A 13,817-nucleotide genomic window follows, 5' to 3' on the forward strand; every position below is an offset into this window, starting at 1 on the left:
TTCTTATATTATCAAGAAACAATTAAGCATCTAAAAAATAAAATGGCAAAATGTCACATGTGAAGTCTCTGGATCTGGCAACCCTGATGTGATGTGTCATGGGGTCATAAGCTGAAGTCTCAGGCACATTGTCTTTTGGAACAATCTTAAATCATTTTAGCCAGACCCCTGATACTTGGATCAGAAATAATCCTACTTGGGGGCACCTGGGTGGCTCAGTCGGTCGAGGGTCCGGCTCTTGATTTTAGCTCAGGTCATGATCCCAGGGTCGTGGGATTGAACCCTGTGTCGGGCTTAGTATGTGCTTGGTATGGAGCCTGCTCAAGATTCTCTCTCTCTCTTCCCTTCTCCCCCACTCATGCTCTCTCTCTAAAAATTAAGTTTTAAAAAAGAAATGATTCTATCTTGTGTTGATTGTTAGACAATTACAAATCACCAAACTACAGTTTTGCCTAAGCCTCTCTTTGAGTCATCCAGATTTGGCTAGAATAAGTTGTGGCATTGTATAAACACTTTTTTATTATCTAGCTGAGAATCACCTTCCGTACACAAAGAAACACAGGGCTCTGTTTAACGTGAAGAGACTTGCTGAAGCATCTGGGATCTGTCCACACAACTGATTTCCTAACAGAAAAAATATGTGGGGCCATGGAGTTTGACAAGCAGGAAAGGGTATTCAGGTATGAACTAGTCTTCATCACTGGACTCACTGAACTGTTTGGTCGTATGTAAGAGAAACAAATCAAAGTTGTTTAGATAATTAGGGAAATTTATTGGGGGATGTATCCAAAAGTTCAGAGGTAGAGCAGACTTTCTGTACAGATTACTCCAGTGCCTCAACATTATGACCAAAGGCCTGTCTTCTGTTTTGTTTTGTTTTTTCTTCTCCATCCTTTCTACCTTTTTGTTATCATCTCAGAACATAAGATAATGGCCAGAGGCTTTAGGTCTTCATGTTTATTTATAAATAGGGACCGAAAGAGCTTCATTCCCATTAGCTTTCTTTAAAGAGTGAGATGTCTTCATTTCCAGAAGTCCTTAGCATATGCCTCCTTGCATCTCATTGGCTTAAACTGGGTCACATGCCAGTCTATAAACTAACCACGTGCAGGTAGATGAGCTTCACTACCCATCTACTGATATATGGGCATATATACCAGTCAAGGGCTACTTCTGGAGCTGGGTGTGAGTCAATTCTACCTAAGATGCATAGCTAAGAATTATGGAGGGTCAGTTCTCCAAAGGATATCTGTGGAACTGTTACCTTTAGAAAGGGAAATGGATGGTAAACAGTAAACCAAGGTGTACTCAGCCATCTCTTTCTAGGATGAGAGAACCTAAGTTTAAAAGTCCCAAGAATTGTCTTGAAGCAACATTTACATTTAGAATGAACTTTTCAGCTACTGGATCTGATAGTCTGAGGTCACCTAAAGTGACGGATCATTTGTTCCATAACTATGTGGAGGTCATCCTCAGAGCTTAAAGTGTGAATTATTACCCAGATAGAGAGACCAATGCTCTGTGGGAGAAAGTGCCCTAAGTTCTCAAGCAGGTAAACACAAAGCAGGCATGAGAACAACACTATTCCTTGCTGTCTCTCTTAAGTACACAGAGATAAACAAGAGAGGTTTCAACTAGTCATGACAAGCACCAAACTATTCAAGAGGTTACCTAAACAACTTAGCTAATTCCTCTGATTATTTTAAACACTAACTCACAAATGAGGTGGGACAAGAGTACGTTAGACGCTCACACAAGCGCTTTCGGCATGCATGTGAGTGCTAGCGTGTTTGTGCTATTATTTGTTTACAGGGCTTAGTATCCAAGGGAGATGTTGTATTGTCATTTATCAAGAGTGGGGCTTGAGTTTGACTCTGGTTTAAGTTTTCCATGATCTGCTCACTAAATTTCTTCCTTTAGGCAGCTCTTCCACAACAGTAAAAGCATTAAGTGACAGCTTCCATCTGGCCAGTCCCAAGTTACTTTTCATATAATTCATCACGGTAAGCTAGCTCCTAACCTAACTGGACCCAGCTTGACAAGCCACGGCTTTTTATGAGACATCATTGTAACTATCTTAGGATCTTAGAAGGAAGAACTCCATAATTATCTTTTATGGAAAGACTCAGGACACACATTTTGAAATTGCATGCCCAGGACTTTATGTGCAGAAGAATCAAGGTATCATATTATCCAATGTCCCTGGCAAGTCCCTAGGACTATATTTCAGCCTACAAGATGTTTTTTGTTCATCTCAAAGGTCAGATTTGACCACATTTATTAAATTACAAACTTGCTTGTCTTTTGTCATCAGAAGATGGTATGAATTAAGGCTTCCTTATTCTGGTCACAGTACAGATTAGAGCTGTGCTGAAAACATCTAAAGTAATTAAAGTGACCAACAACACCGAACAACAACAATAAAACCATAATAAACACTCACTGCCCTTGGGGGGGGGGGCACACTATTTGATACAGCACAGAAATGTACCATTTGTTAAAGTACAAGACAGACCAAATATCAATCCCTTTCTCAAAATAAATCAAGTTGTCAGTAGATAAGCCCCCTTGCCACCAAGCTTGCCTACTCTGGTTCCCAGTACACTTGTCGTGATCTATTCTTACCACTTTTTCAATCAAAAAATTTCGATGGGTTTTCAATGCCTTAGCGAAAAAGTTCAAATGCCTTAGAAGATGTGCAAAGTCTTATCCAGCCCTATATCATGCTGTTCTTCAGATCCCCATTTTACTACCAAACAAAAAACAACTAAATTTTCTTGTATAAACTATACTTAGTCACATACCTAAGCTTGTGCAAATAAGTAACTCAGCCTTGAATAAATAAATAATCAGCCTTGAATGCCCTACTCTATTTGTCCACATAATGACATCACTTTTTATGATTTAGCTTAAGTATCAAATCTTTTGGGAAGAGTGAATTTTATGGGGTGTAAATTATATCTCAAAATACTATTAAAAATAACCAAACTTTGGGAACTCTTTTCTGATGAACTCCCATTCTTACCTAACTCTACCACATACAGTCAGGTACCTACAAGCAGATATCAACAACACACGTGCACACACACACTACCAGGTTAAGGAATCATAACTGGTCCTCCTCAAACACTCTATATACCTGTCTTTTGTATATGAATTCGCTTATTTATTTTTCATCTGGACTTGGCTGTCCGATATGGTAATGACAGGCAGCTGTTGAGCATTTGAAATATGGTGGCCCAAAGAGAGATGTTCTGGGAGTGTAAAAATCTCACACTGAAGTCTTGGTAGAAAGAATAATGTAAAATGTCAGTAATAATTATAAATGATTACATGTCAAAATTAAACTATTTTGGACACACTAGGTTAAATAAAAATATTAAAATTCACTTTATCTTTTTTCTTTACCTTTTTTTAATGCGTCTTCTTGAAAATTTAAAGTTAGGTTTGTAGTTCCTATTATTTCTTTTGGACAGCACTGATCTGGATTGTGAGCCCCTTAAAGAAAGGGATAGTGTCTTGTTTGTCTCTGCATATGGAATCTGGCCCATTGTAGGTGCCCAAGAGTACTCGTGTGCATAAGGTGAGTGAATGAATATGATTAAGTCCTAAGTGAAGAGTGCACATACTGAGAACAATGAGAATATTAAGGGAGAAGATACACACACAGTTTCCATGTAAGGCCAAGAGTGTCTGCTCAAAGGAGGGGAGACTTGAGTCTTAAAGCTGGGAAGAGTTTGGATAATAAAGAAGAGATTGTTGTGTGACTCCCCAAGTACTTCTCTCTGAACTTAGGTTTCCCACATGAAAATAAAAGGGCAGGGCAAAATGGGCTTTGATGTCAATCCATCAAGAATCTATGATAAAGATGATATCCAACAGCCAATGGTGACTACTCCAGTTGGAATATGTATGTTACCCTTGATTTCATGTTTCTGATTAGCTCCCAAGTTGTGTAGAGGGTCCAGTTGCTAGTAAGATTTTTTATATACATGGGGTCGGTTCAGCTGATGAGCTGGACAAATCAATCTAATGCTGCCTCTACTTGAACCGTCATGTTCACAGTCTCGATTCACAAAAGCGTCTGTAGGCTGTTCTCTGTGTCTCTGATTGGACTATAAGTGGCCATGTGACCCATGACAGCCACTGTTCATGACCCAAAGGTGATGTTTTCTAACTAATCCATTCAGACAGACTACCACTAAGATTCAGATTTGAAGATACACAAGAAGATACGATTGCTATTTGTAAGAGAAATCTCCTAACCATAAACATAAGTATATAGATATATAGATATATAGATATAAATATATATAATATGAATTATAAAACAATGTTAACAATAACAGAATTTACTAAAAGTTCATACTGTATTAGGCATTGCATGTTACTCACATTATCTCATTCAAACTCCACAAGAATAAAGTTTGGACTGTTCTCTCATATTTATAGATAATGTAAGTGGCTCAGAAAGCAGAAGCCACTTGGCCAAGTAGTGGAAGAATAAGAACCCATGTCTGTTTTACTTGTTTTTGCCACTATATGATGCTATCTTTAATGTCCCAGATGTAAATCTGGTCCATGTTGTTCTTATTTATGATTTGATAAATTGATCCTTTGGGTGGAAATGACCTACACACAGAATCTCCAACTCGTTCAAGAAAACAGAACCTTGGAACCCCGGGTTTCTAGTAGCAGGGCCCCTCACTTTTCCTCTGGGACCCTGCACACTGCTGGGTCATTCACACCCTCTTGTGAAGCCAGATCTTTAAGTATCACCTTAGATCTGACCCTTATGTCAGCGAAAAGGAGCCTTCTCAGCTCAGCCCTTCACATTGCAGAGCCAGCCCCTTCTTCATGGGCTCCAGGAATTTATGTTCAACTTTTATTTTTCATTTTGATGGTCATGCATAGGCTGACATTGTGAATTAACACATAAAAGAAAGTGAAAATCTCATTCTGAACCACATGTCCTAGTCTATAAATGGGACCCTTTCCTGGATGTGTGGAAAATATAACTGCTGTGTTTTTCCTTCCCTCTTGGACCATGAGTACAAGGGTCCTTCTTTTAGAATGGGCAGGGATGTCTATAAGGAGCTTTCTTTATTCCCTCTGACTCTACTTTTTTTCCAGATTATAATTTATATCTGAAAACATTTACTATGCTTTAGAGACATTTTTAGAATTATGAGGGTGGCCTCAGGCAGAATATTAAATACCCTGAATTTTTTTTAAACTCTCAACTTCTAAATTTCTATCCTTAGCTTCCAATCTGGACCTTGACCCTTTCACTATCCCAGAAAGCTGCCCTCGTCCCCTCTTAAATGATATAGGAATTGGCAGTTCTGATATCTGTCATTGGTACATTGTCTCCTTCTGGAGATCACAATTTCATTCTGACTGAAGACTTTTGTGCCTTAAATCAGAGAAGCAACTATTTCCAGGTTGAAGGAAACAGACACAGGCAGACTGTATATTTGGGGAGAGAGGAGGGGTGGCACCATACAGTTATTTTATAGGCAGCCTCCTACCTCATCTATAGGCACAGAAGGGCAGAGGAGACCCCTATTGTATAATCTTTATGGGAAGCTGGGATTTTAGCATTGAAGAGATCCTAGACCAATTGCTCTAGTTAATGTGCAATTCCATTATGCAATACCTTTGACAAAGGAGCATCAAGCCTCTATTTGAATACCTCTAGTGCTAGGGAGATTACTACTTTAAAAATCTGGCTGCTACTAGTATCTTGTGCTTCTTATCATGTAGTAAAGTCTTAGAGCCCATGGAGTGCTGGGAGGATCTCAAATCATCTGCAGTGCTCTGTATTTGCCCTCCAGACAGATCACTTTCTAGGCGGGGTCATCATGCCTGGTGCAAAACTGAATAGTGAGAGAACAATATGGGGTTCACAAGCAGTTTTATTCACTCCTGGTAGGATGAGAAGGGATTTTGGAGATCTGAGGCCAAAGACTATTATGTATAAAACATCAAAGTGTGATGGCTAAGGATATGGCCCCAGAATCCAGACAATCTAGGTCTGAGCCTGGCTCTACTGCTTGCTATCTGCATAAAGTTGGCCCTAATTTCAACATCTATTAAATGAAACTAAAAATACTATTTGTTTCATGGGGGTGTTGAGAGGACTTAATACACGTAAAGTATTGAGAACACTGCCTAGCACATAGTAAGCACTCAGTTAAACCTTTGTTATTACTGTTGTTGTTGTTGCTGTTGTTGTTGTCATATTATTATTATTACTCTGGCTCAACCACACGCTAAGGAATCCTAAATTGCTAAGTGCAAAATCGCCTCCTATTGGGAAACAACACTTGGGGGTCAAAGGCTTCCATCTGCAAGGATCTCACTGTGTACTAAGTTGTTAACCTTCACAGTGCCATCTGCTCCTCTCCAACATCCTGTTGCTTAGACTCATTTTATCCCCCACATTACAGATGGGAAACCTGAAGCCCAGAGAGGTCAGATGCTTTTCCCAAGGCTTCAGCTTAAATGTCACATCTTCAGAGGTAGATGCTTTCACACACCCAATACAAAGCAGCCACCCACTCCTCCTTCACTGTTATGCAGATTATATCATCTGCATATTATTTGCTGGCATCTGGTATTTTCCTTCTGTTTTTGTTTATGATTTTGTTTATTTTCCACCACTGCCTAGCTAGAACATGAGTTCTCTATGTACAGTAGCCCCTTCTGTCTCCCTACAAGAATCAATCCCCAGTACCTAGTTCATTGCAGGCCTTTGGTAAACATTTGTTGAAGGAATATGTGAAAAACAGCAGGAGGCACAAAACAGAATCAAACAGTTATTCTGTGAGAGCCACTGAAGGAGCTGGTTTTGCATTCTAGTACTTGTCCTGACCTTGGGCAATTGACTTCCTGTCTCTAATTAGTGCAGTGGGGAATAATATCTCTACTTCCTTGTAGCTGTGGTGAGGAAAAATAAAATGAAGTTTATAAACCACTTAGCATAGTGCCTGCACATCACGAGGGCTCAATAAATGCCAGCTCTTACTCATCTGAGGAGACAGGATTTGTGGGGTTTGGGTCAGGATCTTTCCTGCCGTGGTCTTTGCATGTGTAGGATGAATAATAACTTTGATGGGCACTGGGAAGTTCAATAAACTGGAAAACCATCTTTCTGTTTCCTTTGGCTACTATAAATTTGACAGTTATCTTTTAATGGAGAACTGAACCAAATGTTCTGATTATTTCCCTTCCAGACCAATGCTCCTTTTCAAACCAAGTCTCTCAGTTCCACCTCATATGTAACCATTTATTTCTCCCCACCAGTACAAGGAATGTATGAAAAGGAATCCTAGCACACTACACTTAGTGGAATTGCAGGGAGGGCTTGGAAGCTGCCTGATGTGATTCCTTCCCATGTCAGGGAAACTGAGGCCGAGAAGGGAAGGGATTTACCTCACATGACCCAGTGGACAGGCCAGAACTTGAACCCAGGTCTATTTGATACATTTTCTGCCACATTTTGCAGACATTTCTAGAGGGGAAAAAAAAAAAGGAAAAACAGAGCCCAAGCAATTATGTCTCCACCTCATCAGCCCTCCATTCTCCGTGACCACTTCCAAATGAAGAACAATGGCATTTACAGGAATAAACTTACTTTTCCATCTTAGACTGTCATTCAGGGACTCCGGTTCCTAACATGTTTATATAAAAGATTAGGCTACCCTCTACTCTAATTGGTCATTTTTCCACTGAGACAGCAGCATCAGTGTTGCATGAGCTCGGCCTGAAGCAGCAGTCGCACTGATACATGTATGTTTTAATTTATCAGGGCCAATATAGAAAGAAAACTGCTACTTACATTTTGTTTTAACCTCACCATTTAGCCATGGCTGTTTGAGAGAGGACATCACTTACTAAACAAACCTCTCGGTGGCATCAATAACTTTTTAGATTTTTTGTAAGAGGACTTCATATGACACTCAATTCTCGATTCCCCAAAAACACAACACAGCTGTTCCTTTGCTACTCGTCTCTCAGCAGGAGCTGCAAAATCATATTTAATCAACTCTGCTTTAAAAGCCATCCAATTTCCTTTAGGGCTCTGGCGTGCTTCCCCAGGCCAGGATGGCCCCTGCTGACATGTCAGCAGCAGCCGCCCAGCCCAGGCAGAAGGAGCTGCCATTTCTTGAGCACTTACTCATGTGCCGGGCTCTCTACCGGGTACTTCACATTCAGGATTTCATTTAATCCACCTTGCAGTCCCATGAGGTAGGGATTATTCTCAGATTTAAAGACAAGGGAACTGAGGCTTAGGAATGTGAAGTCATTTGTCCAAAGTCAAAGCAACAAGGGAGAGAATTGGGATTCAGCCAAGTACTCTCTAATTCCAAAATCGGAGCATTTTTGACTTTTCAGTCTGGCTTTCTACATAAGGAAGTACCACGGAATTATATAAGGATGAGAGCGAGCTAATGTGATCAGCCCATCAAAGCTGTCAACAGAGAGTCCCTGACAAATGCTATATGTCCTAAATTCCCTTTAGCTCACAGCTTTGTCTGACTGCAGTTAATTTTCTTTTAGAATGGGAATACCTCTTGTGTCATCTTTTATTCAACAATCCTTGATGATGACCATAGATGGTCCACTCTCCAAAGTGAGGTGGAGGGATATAGAGATGAAATGGATATGAATCTTGCCCTCAAGAAGCTCAGTCTAGGAATAGACATGTAATAGCAACATAAGTCATTCTGATGAGAGGTAGGATGTGATAAGTATTATGAGTGTACCAAAGCACTACACAGTCTGAGAAAGAAAACCTACTGCAGTCAAGGCATCATATTAGACTTTATGGATTGGTGTAATAGTCAGGATAATTACCACTAGCTGCTGTGACATACAGCCCCCAAATTTTTGTAGCTTAACATCAAACATCAAAAGAATGTCTTCCTCAATTTTTTTTAGAGTTAAGTAGTGTTTTCTTCTACACAGTGACTCAAGATACAGGCTTCTTGCATCATGAGGCTCACTTTGAGAGTCCTATGCTTTCAGCCAGGTGAGCAGGGAAGACAGAGAGAGTGGAAGACGGGGTAGAAGTTTGAGGGACCAGGCCTGTAAGAGGCTTACTTCATTTCACTCACATTCCAGTGTACAGACTCAGTAACATGCCCTGAAATAACTGCACTGGAGAATGGGAAATGTGTTCTTCCTGTATACTCAGGACAGAAGGTTCACTGAGCACATAGCATTGTTTCTGTCAGGGATATTGACATAAATACTGTGGAATTGCTAATTGAGCAAGTTGAGGGATAAGCAGGATGTAGACAGTGTAGGGGATGTTCAAGGAACACTTTGATTCAAAAACATTTGCTTTGGGAAGACAGTTGATATGAGATATGGAAAGGCCTGGAGTGACAAGCATTTCCCAAAATGTGTTTTCCTCATTGTTAGTGAGTACAATGTTAAGAATGGCTTGAGTGGGCAGATTTTTGAAAAGCTGGCTTATCAAGTTGTTATTGTTTTAATTCCTATAGGAGTTCTCGAGATTTTTGGAGACAGGTATGGGAAGTCAATTATAGTAAACCTTTTTGACCATAAATCTCTCTTTCACAGAGTATTTTGTAAGATTACTGTCTTGTGAAACATGTTTTGTGTAAGGAATCTTAGGCGATGAAGAGCCATTAAGCAGGAGATAAAAGTGATTAGAACTGTTTTTTAAATATATAAGCCAGAGATGCTTTTCAACTTGATCTGCTGGTAATGGCTGCCACAGTGCTTTTGGGAGAGGAATCAGGAAATCTCATCTGAACTTGGCTGTGATTGATTAATAATGTCTGCTGTGCATTTACAAATGTAAACATGTGATGGCTAATTTCATATGTCAAACTAGCTAGGCTGTGGTGCCCAGCTGCTTGGTCAGACAATAGTCTAGATGTTGGTTGATGGTATTTTGTAGATATGATGGACATTTATAATCGGTGTCTTCAAATAAAGATTACCCTTGATAATGTGTCTCACCCACATAACTGAAAACCTAAAGAGCAAAACTGAAGTTTCCCAGAGAAGAGAAGAAGGAATTCTGCCTCAAGATGGTAATATATAAATCCTGCCTGAATTTCCAGCCTACTGGCCTGCTTTACAAATTTCAGACTCAGTAGTCCCCACAATCATACAAGCCAATTCCATACATATAACCCATACATCATTTTCCTTCCTTGCCTCAGGTGAAGGTAGCAAGTTGGGTAAAAAGAGAGTGTGGGTATCTGGAAGTGGTGTCTACACCAAAACAAGGAAGGAATTCAGTAAAAGAAAGATACGAGTTCTACTTTGAAATTTTGTGCTTTAGATGTCAGCAGGGCAGCCAACCCTTGGAAGCACATTCATTCAGACATAAAGAAAAGCCAGCATTATTTCCAGTGCGTGAACATATTTTGGTGATGAGAGAACGATTCCTTTGGATTCTCTGACAGATAGACCTGTGTGCCCCTAACAGTTTCCTGAGGCTGAAATCTGTAAGAAATGCCTCCACTGACATGGCAGCAAAAAGAGCTACTTTGTTCTGAAAGGCAGCAGGTGTCACTGGGGCTAAATGTCCAAGACACACTTGAGTGAGGTGTGAATTAAAAGAGAGAGAGGAGAGTGAACATTGAGCAAGGAGGAGAGGAATGTCACTAGGGAAAAGCTAAGTGCAGCTGAGTCACTGGTCATGACTGAGGCATGACTAGGACCTCCAGGGTGATGGATGAAGGTCTCACCACTAGGAGAGTGGGAGTGATTTATTAATGAATGTGTGCATGCTGAGCCGCTTCTCATGTGGTCATGAGAACCACAGGAAGCTCTTTGCTATAACAGCTCAACAATTGTATATTGATTTCCCATCATGCTGAAGGCACTCACCAGGCACTGGAGCTGTACAAGGGAAACACATGAGTCCAGCCTTGTTGTGAATCGGTCCTGTGTTCTGAAAATACCCTGAACCTGACTCTAACTCATCACTCATGGGTGTAATGAGGTAGCGTTGTTCTTAGATGCATTCAGTTAAGGATTTATTGAGATCCAACAATGAGACATATACTGTTCTTGGCATGAGAAACAGATTAGTGATAAAAAGGGACCTTACCCTCATGGAGCTAACATTTTAGAAAATTTCATGATAAATAAGTATAGTATATGACAAGATGAGGTATATTTGAAGAAGGAAAAAAAAAACTAGCTGTATCAATCATGAGAAGCCAAATTATGATGCAGAAATAAACAAGTCTGAGATCTCAATGACTTCTTCTACAGGGCTAATATCCATCATGGACGTTTCCACATCTTCACTGTCTTCCTCACTCTAGGATCCAGGTTGACTGAGCAACCAAAATCTGTAATATTGCTGGTAGCCTTGGCAGAAGGGGAAAAAAAAAAGAGGTCGTGCTGGGTCCCGCATCGTCAATATAATACTCAGCCTCAAAGTGAAGCACATCACTTCCAACATAACTCACTGGACTGAATGGATTACTTAGATTGACCTATGAAATCAGGAAGCAAAGTCCTATCATGTGTCTAGATTGAGGGAAAATCTATAAATTTTGCAAATGACAACACAGCCACTGGGTCATAGTAAAAACATTGGCTTTTCTCATGAATAAAATGAGAAGCCATTGGAGATCATGAACAGAGAAGTGAGTATAGAATGAAACAGACCTATGATGAGATCTTGACTCTGACTCTGTGACTTGGGATACTGGGAACTGGCATACAAGAGCCTACCTTACTGTGCTGGAATGGAGATTAAATTGGATATATGTGTAATGTCTGGGATGGGATAAATTTCTGTAAAAAATGGTGACATATTGATTTACTATATATCAGTTTGTCTCGTTAAATAAAAATTGATTTCTTCAAAAGCAAAAGCCATGTCTTACTCACCAATGAATTCCCAAGGTCAACACAAGGTTTGACCCACTTTATCTTCTTATCATGTGTGTTTAACTCTTCAAAGGATGGATGAAAGTAGGGGTAAGAAGCAGATAGTATCTGCGTGTATGTTCTTTCTCCTAAGAATTCACATTTTCTTGAAAAAAGGGAGCTACTGTCTTGAATACGAAAGGTCAGGATAACAAAACATAAGCCATGGTTAATGATTAAGCTATGGCATTCCAACAGCAGAATCTAGCAGAGGCATGTTCTCTGTGGCCTCATGGCTTGGGGAACTGTTTGGAACAGGGTCAGCTGTCACCTTCCATTTCTGAAATAAGATATGACCTGCCCATAGCTGACACATCTGTCAGCCCCACAGACTCTTCATTCAAAGAGAAAGGCAGGCTAGCAGCAGTAGCAATGCCTAGAGATAGAATTACAAGAAACCTGAAAAATCTTGCTCTGAGTGTGTGTCACCACTATGAATAGAGGCTCCAGGGTCCAGTGTCAAGCTAATGCACAATGGGGAAATTAGGAATTGTTTTCTTATACTCACTGCATGTGTCACCTCTCACTGTGTGCAGTCTCTTTTCCCCAATCCTCCCATCTTGATCTGGCAGTAATGTTAACTTTGATCCATCCAATAGTCTCTTTTCTACCCTCATCCTTGTTTTTTCTCTAGAGACAATCATCTTTTGTATTATTGAACACATTCAACTAGTAACTAAGAATTTAGAGATAAGTATATCATAAGGTAAGCAATGATGATCATACTTCTTAGTTTACTTAGGACACTCATGGCTTTTGCCTAATGCTCAGGGATAATTATTAATAGTATCTTCTTTCGTTCTCAAATCTTTCTCAGTTTTGGATATACGTAGGATCATTAATTATAGCAGAACTTTATCCCTTTTTTGGGGTCACAAAAAGACCAAAAGTTATCAAGCCTTTCCAACAGAGTAGTGGTAGAGTTATGTTAAAGGTTCATATTATATTAGAGCCATCAATGTATTGGTGGTCAATCCGAATAAACCCCGAGGGCCCCAGGAGGGGAGGGGATTGTCACAACACATCCAGTAAGGTAGCAGTCCATTATGTTGCCAATCCCAACTGAAGCTTGATCTCCCCATCAAGTTCAGGTGTCACATTCTTCCCCCCTGGGAGAAACAAAGTAGTGGTGATAAAACACCCAGCCTCAGGTCTCTGATGACCCTTGGTTCAAACCTTGACTTTGCCGACTGATTTATAATTACCTCTTAATTTCAAGTTATTAACAAGAATAATAGCATATGATTTAGTGAGATTGTTGTAAAATTTTTTTTTCAACGTTTTTTATTTATTTTTGGGACAGAGAGAGACAGAGCATGAACGGGGGAGGGGCAGAGAGAGAGGGAGACACAGAATCGGAAACAGGCTCCAGGCTCCGAGCCATCAGCCCAGAACCTGACGCGGGGCTCGAACTCACGGACCGCGAGATCGTGACCTGGCTGAAGTCGGACGCTTAACCGACTGCGCCACCCAGGCGCCCCAAAGAACTACCTGTAAAATTTAATCACATAATGGGTGAAACGGTTTAACGGTTTATTGATAATAATTTAGAACATCTATTAATATTATTGATAAAATAAAATTTACTTTTGATATCACTGCAGATATAAGCACCTGCAGTCTAGAAGTAGGGTGTGTGCGTTGGTGGATTTGAACTGTTGAGGCAACAGTAAACAAACTCTTCATCTTGGATCTGAAATATATCTATGGCATCAACTGGTCCTCAGAATACTTTATTTTGATTAGGACAGGAGGGGTCTTGGATATGAGAAAGAGACAAAAAGATATCTGAACACAGTTCAGGCATTAGAATAAGTGATAAGATATTCCCCAGACCTGAGATCTGCATTTACATAATAAATAAATGAATATGCTACCATACC

Source organism: Panthera tigris, chromosome D4, assembly GCF_018350195.1.
Source record: "Panthera tigris isolate Pti1 chromosome D4, P.tigris_Pti1_mat1.1, whole genome shotgun sequence".
Lineage (NCBI taxonomy): Eukaryota > Metazoa > Chordata > Mammalia > Carnivora > Felidae > Panthera > Panthera tigris.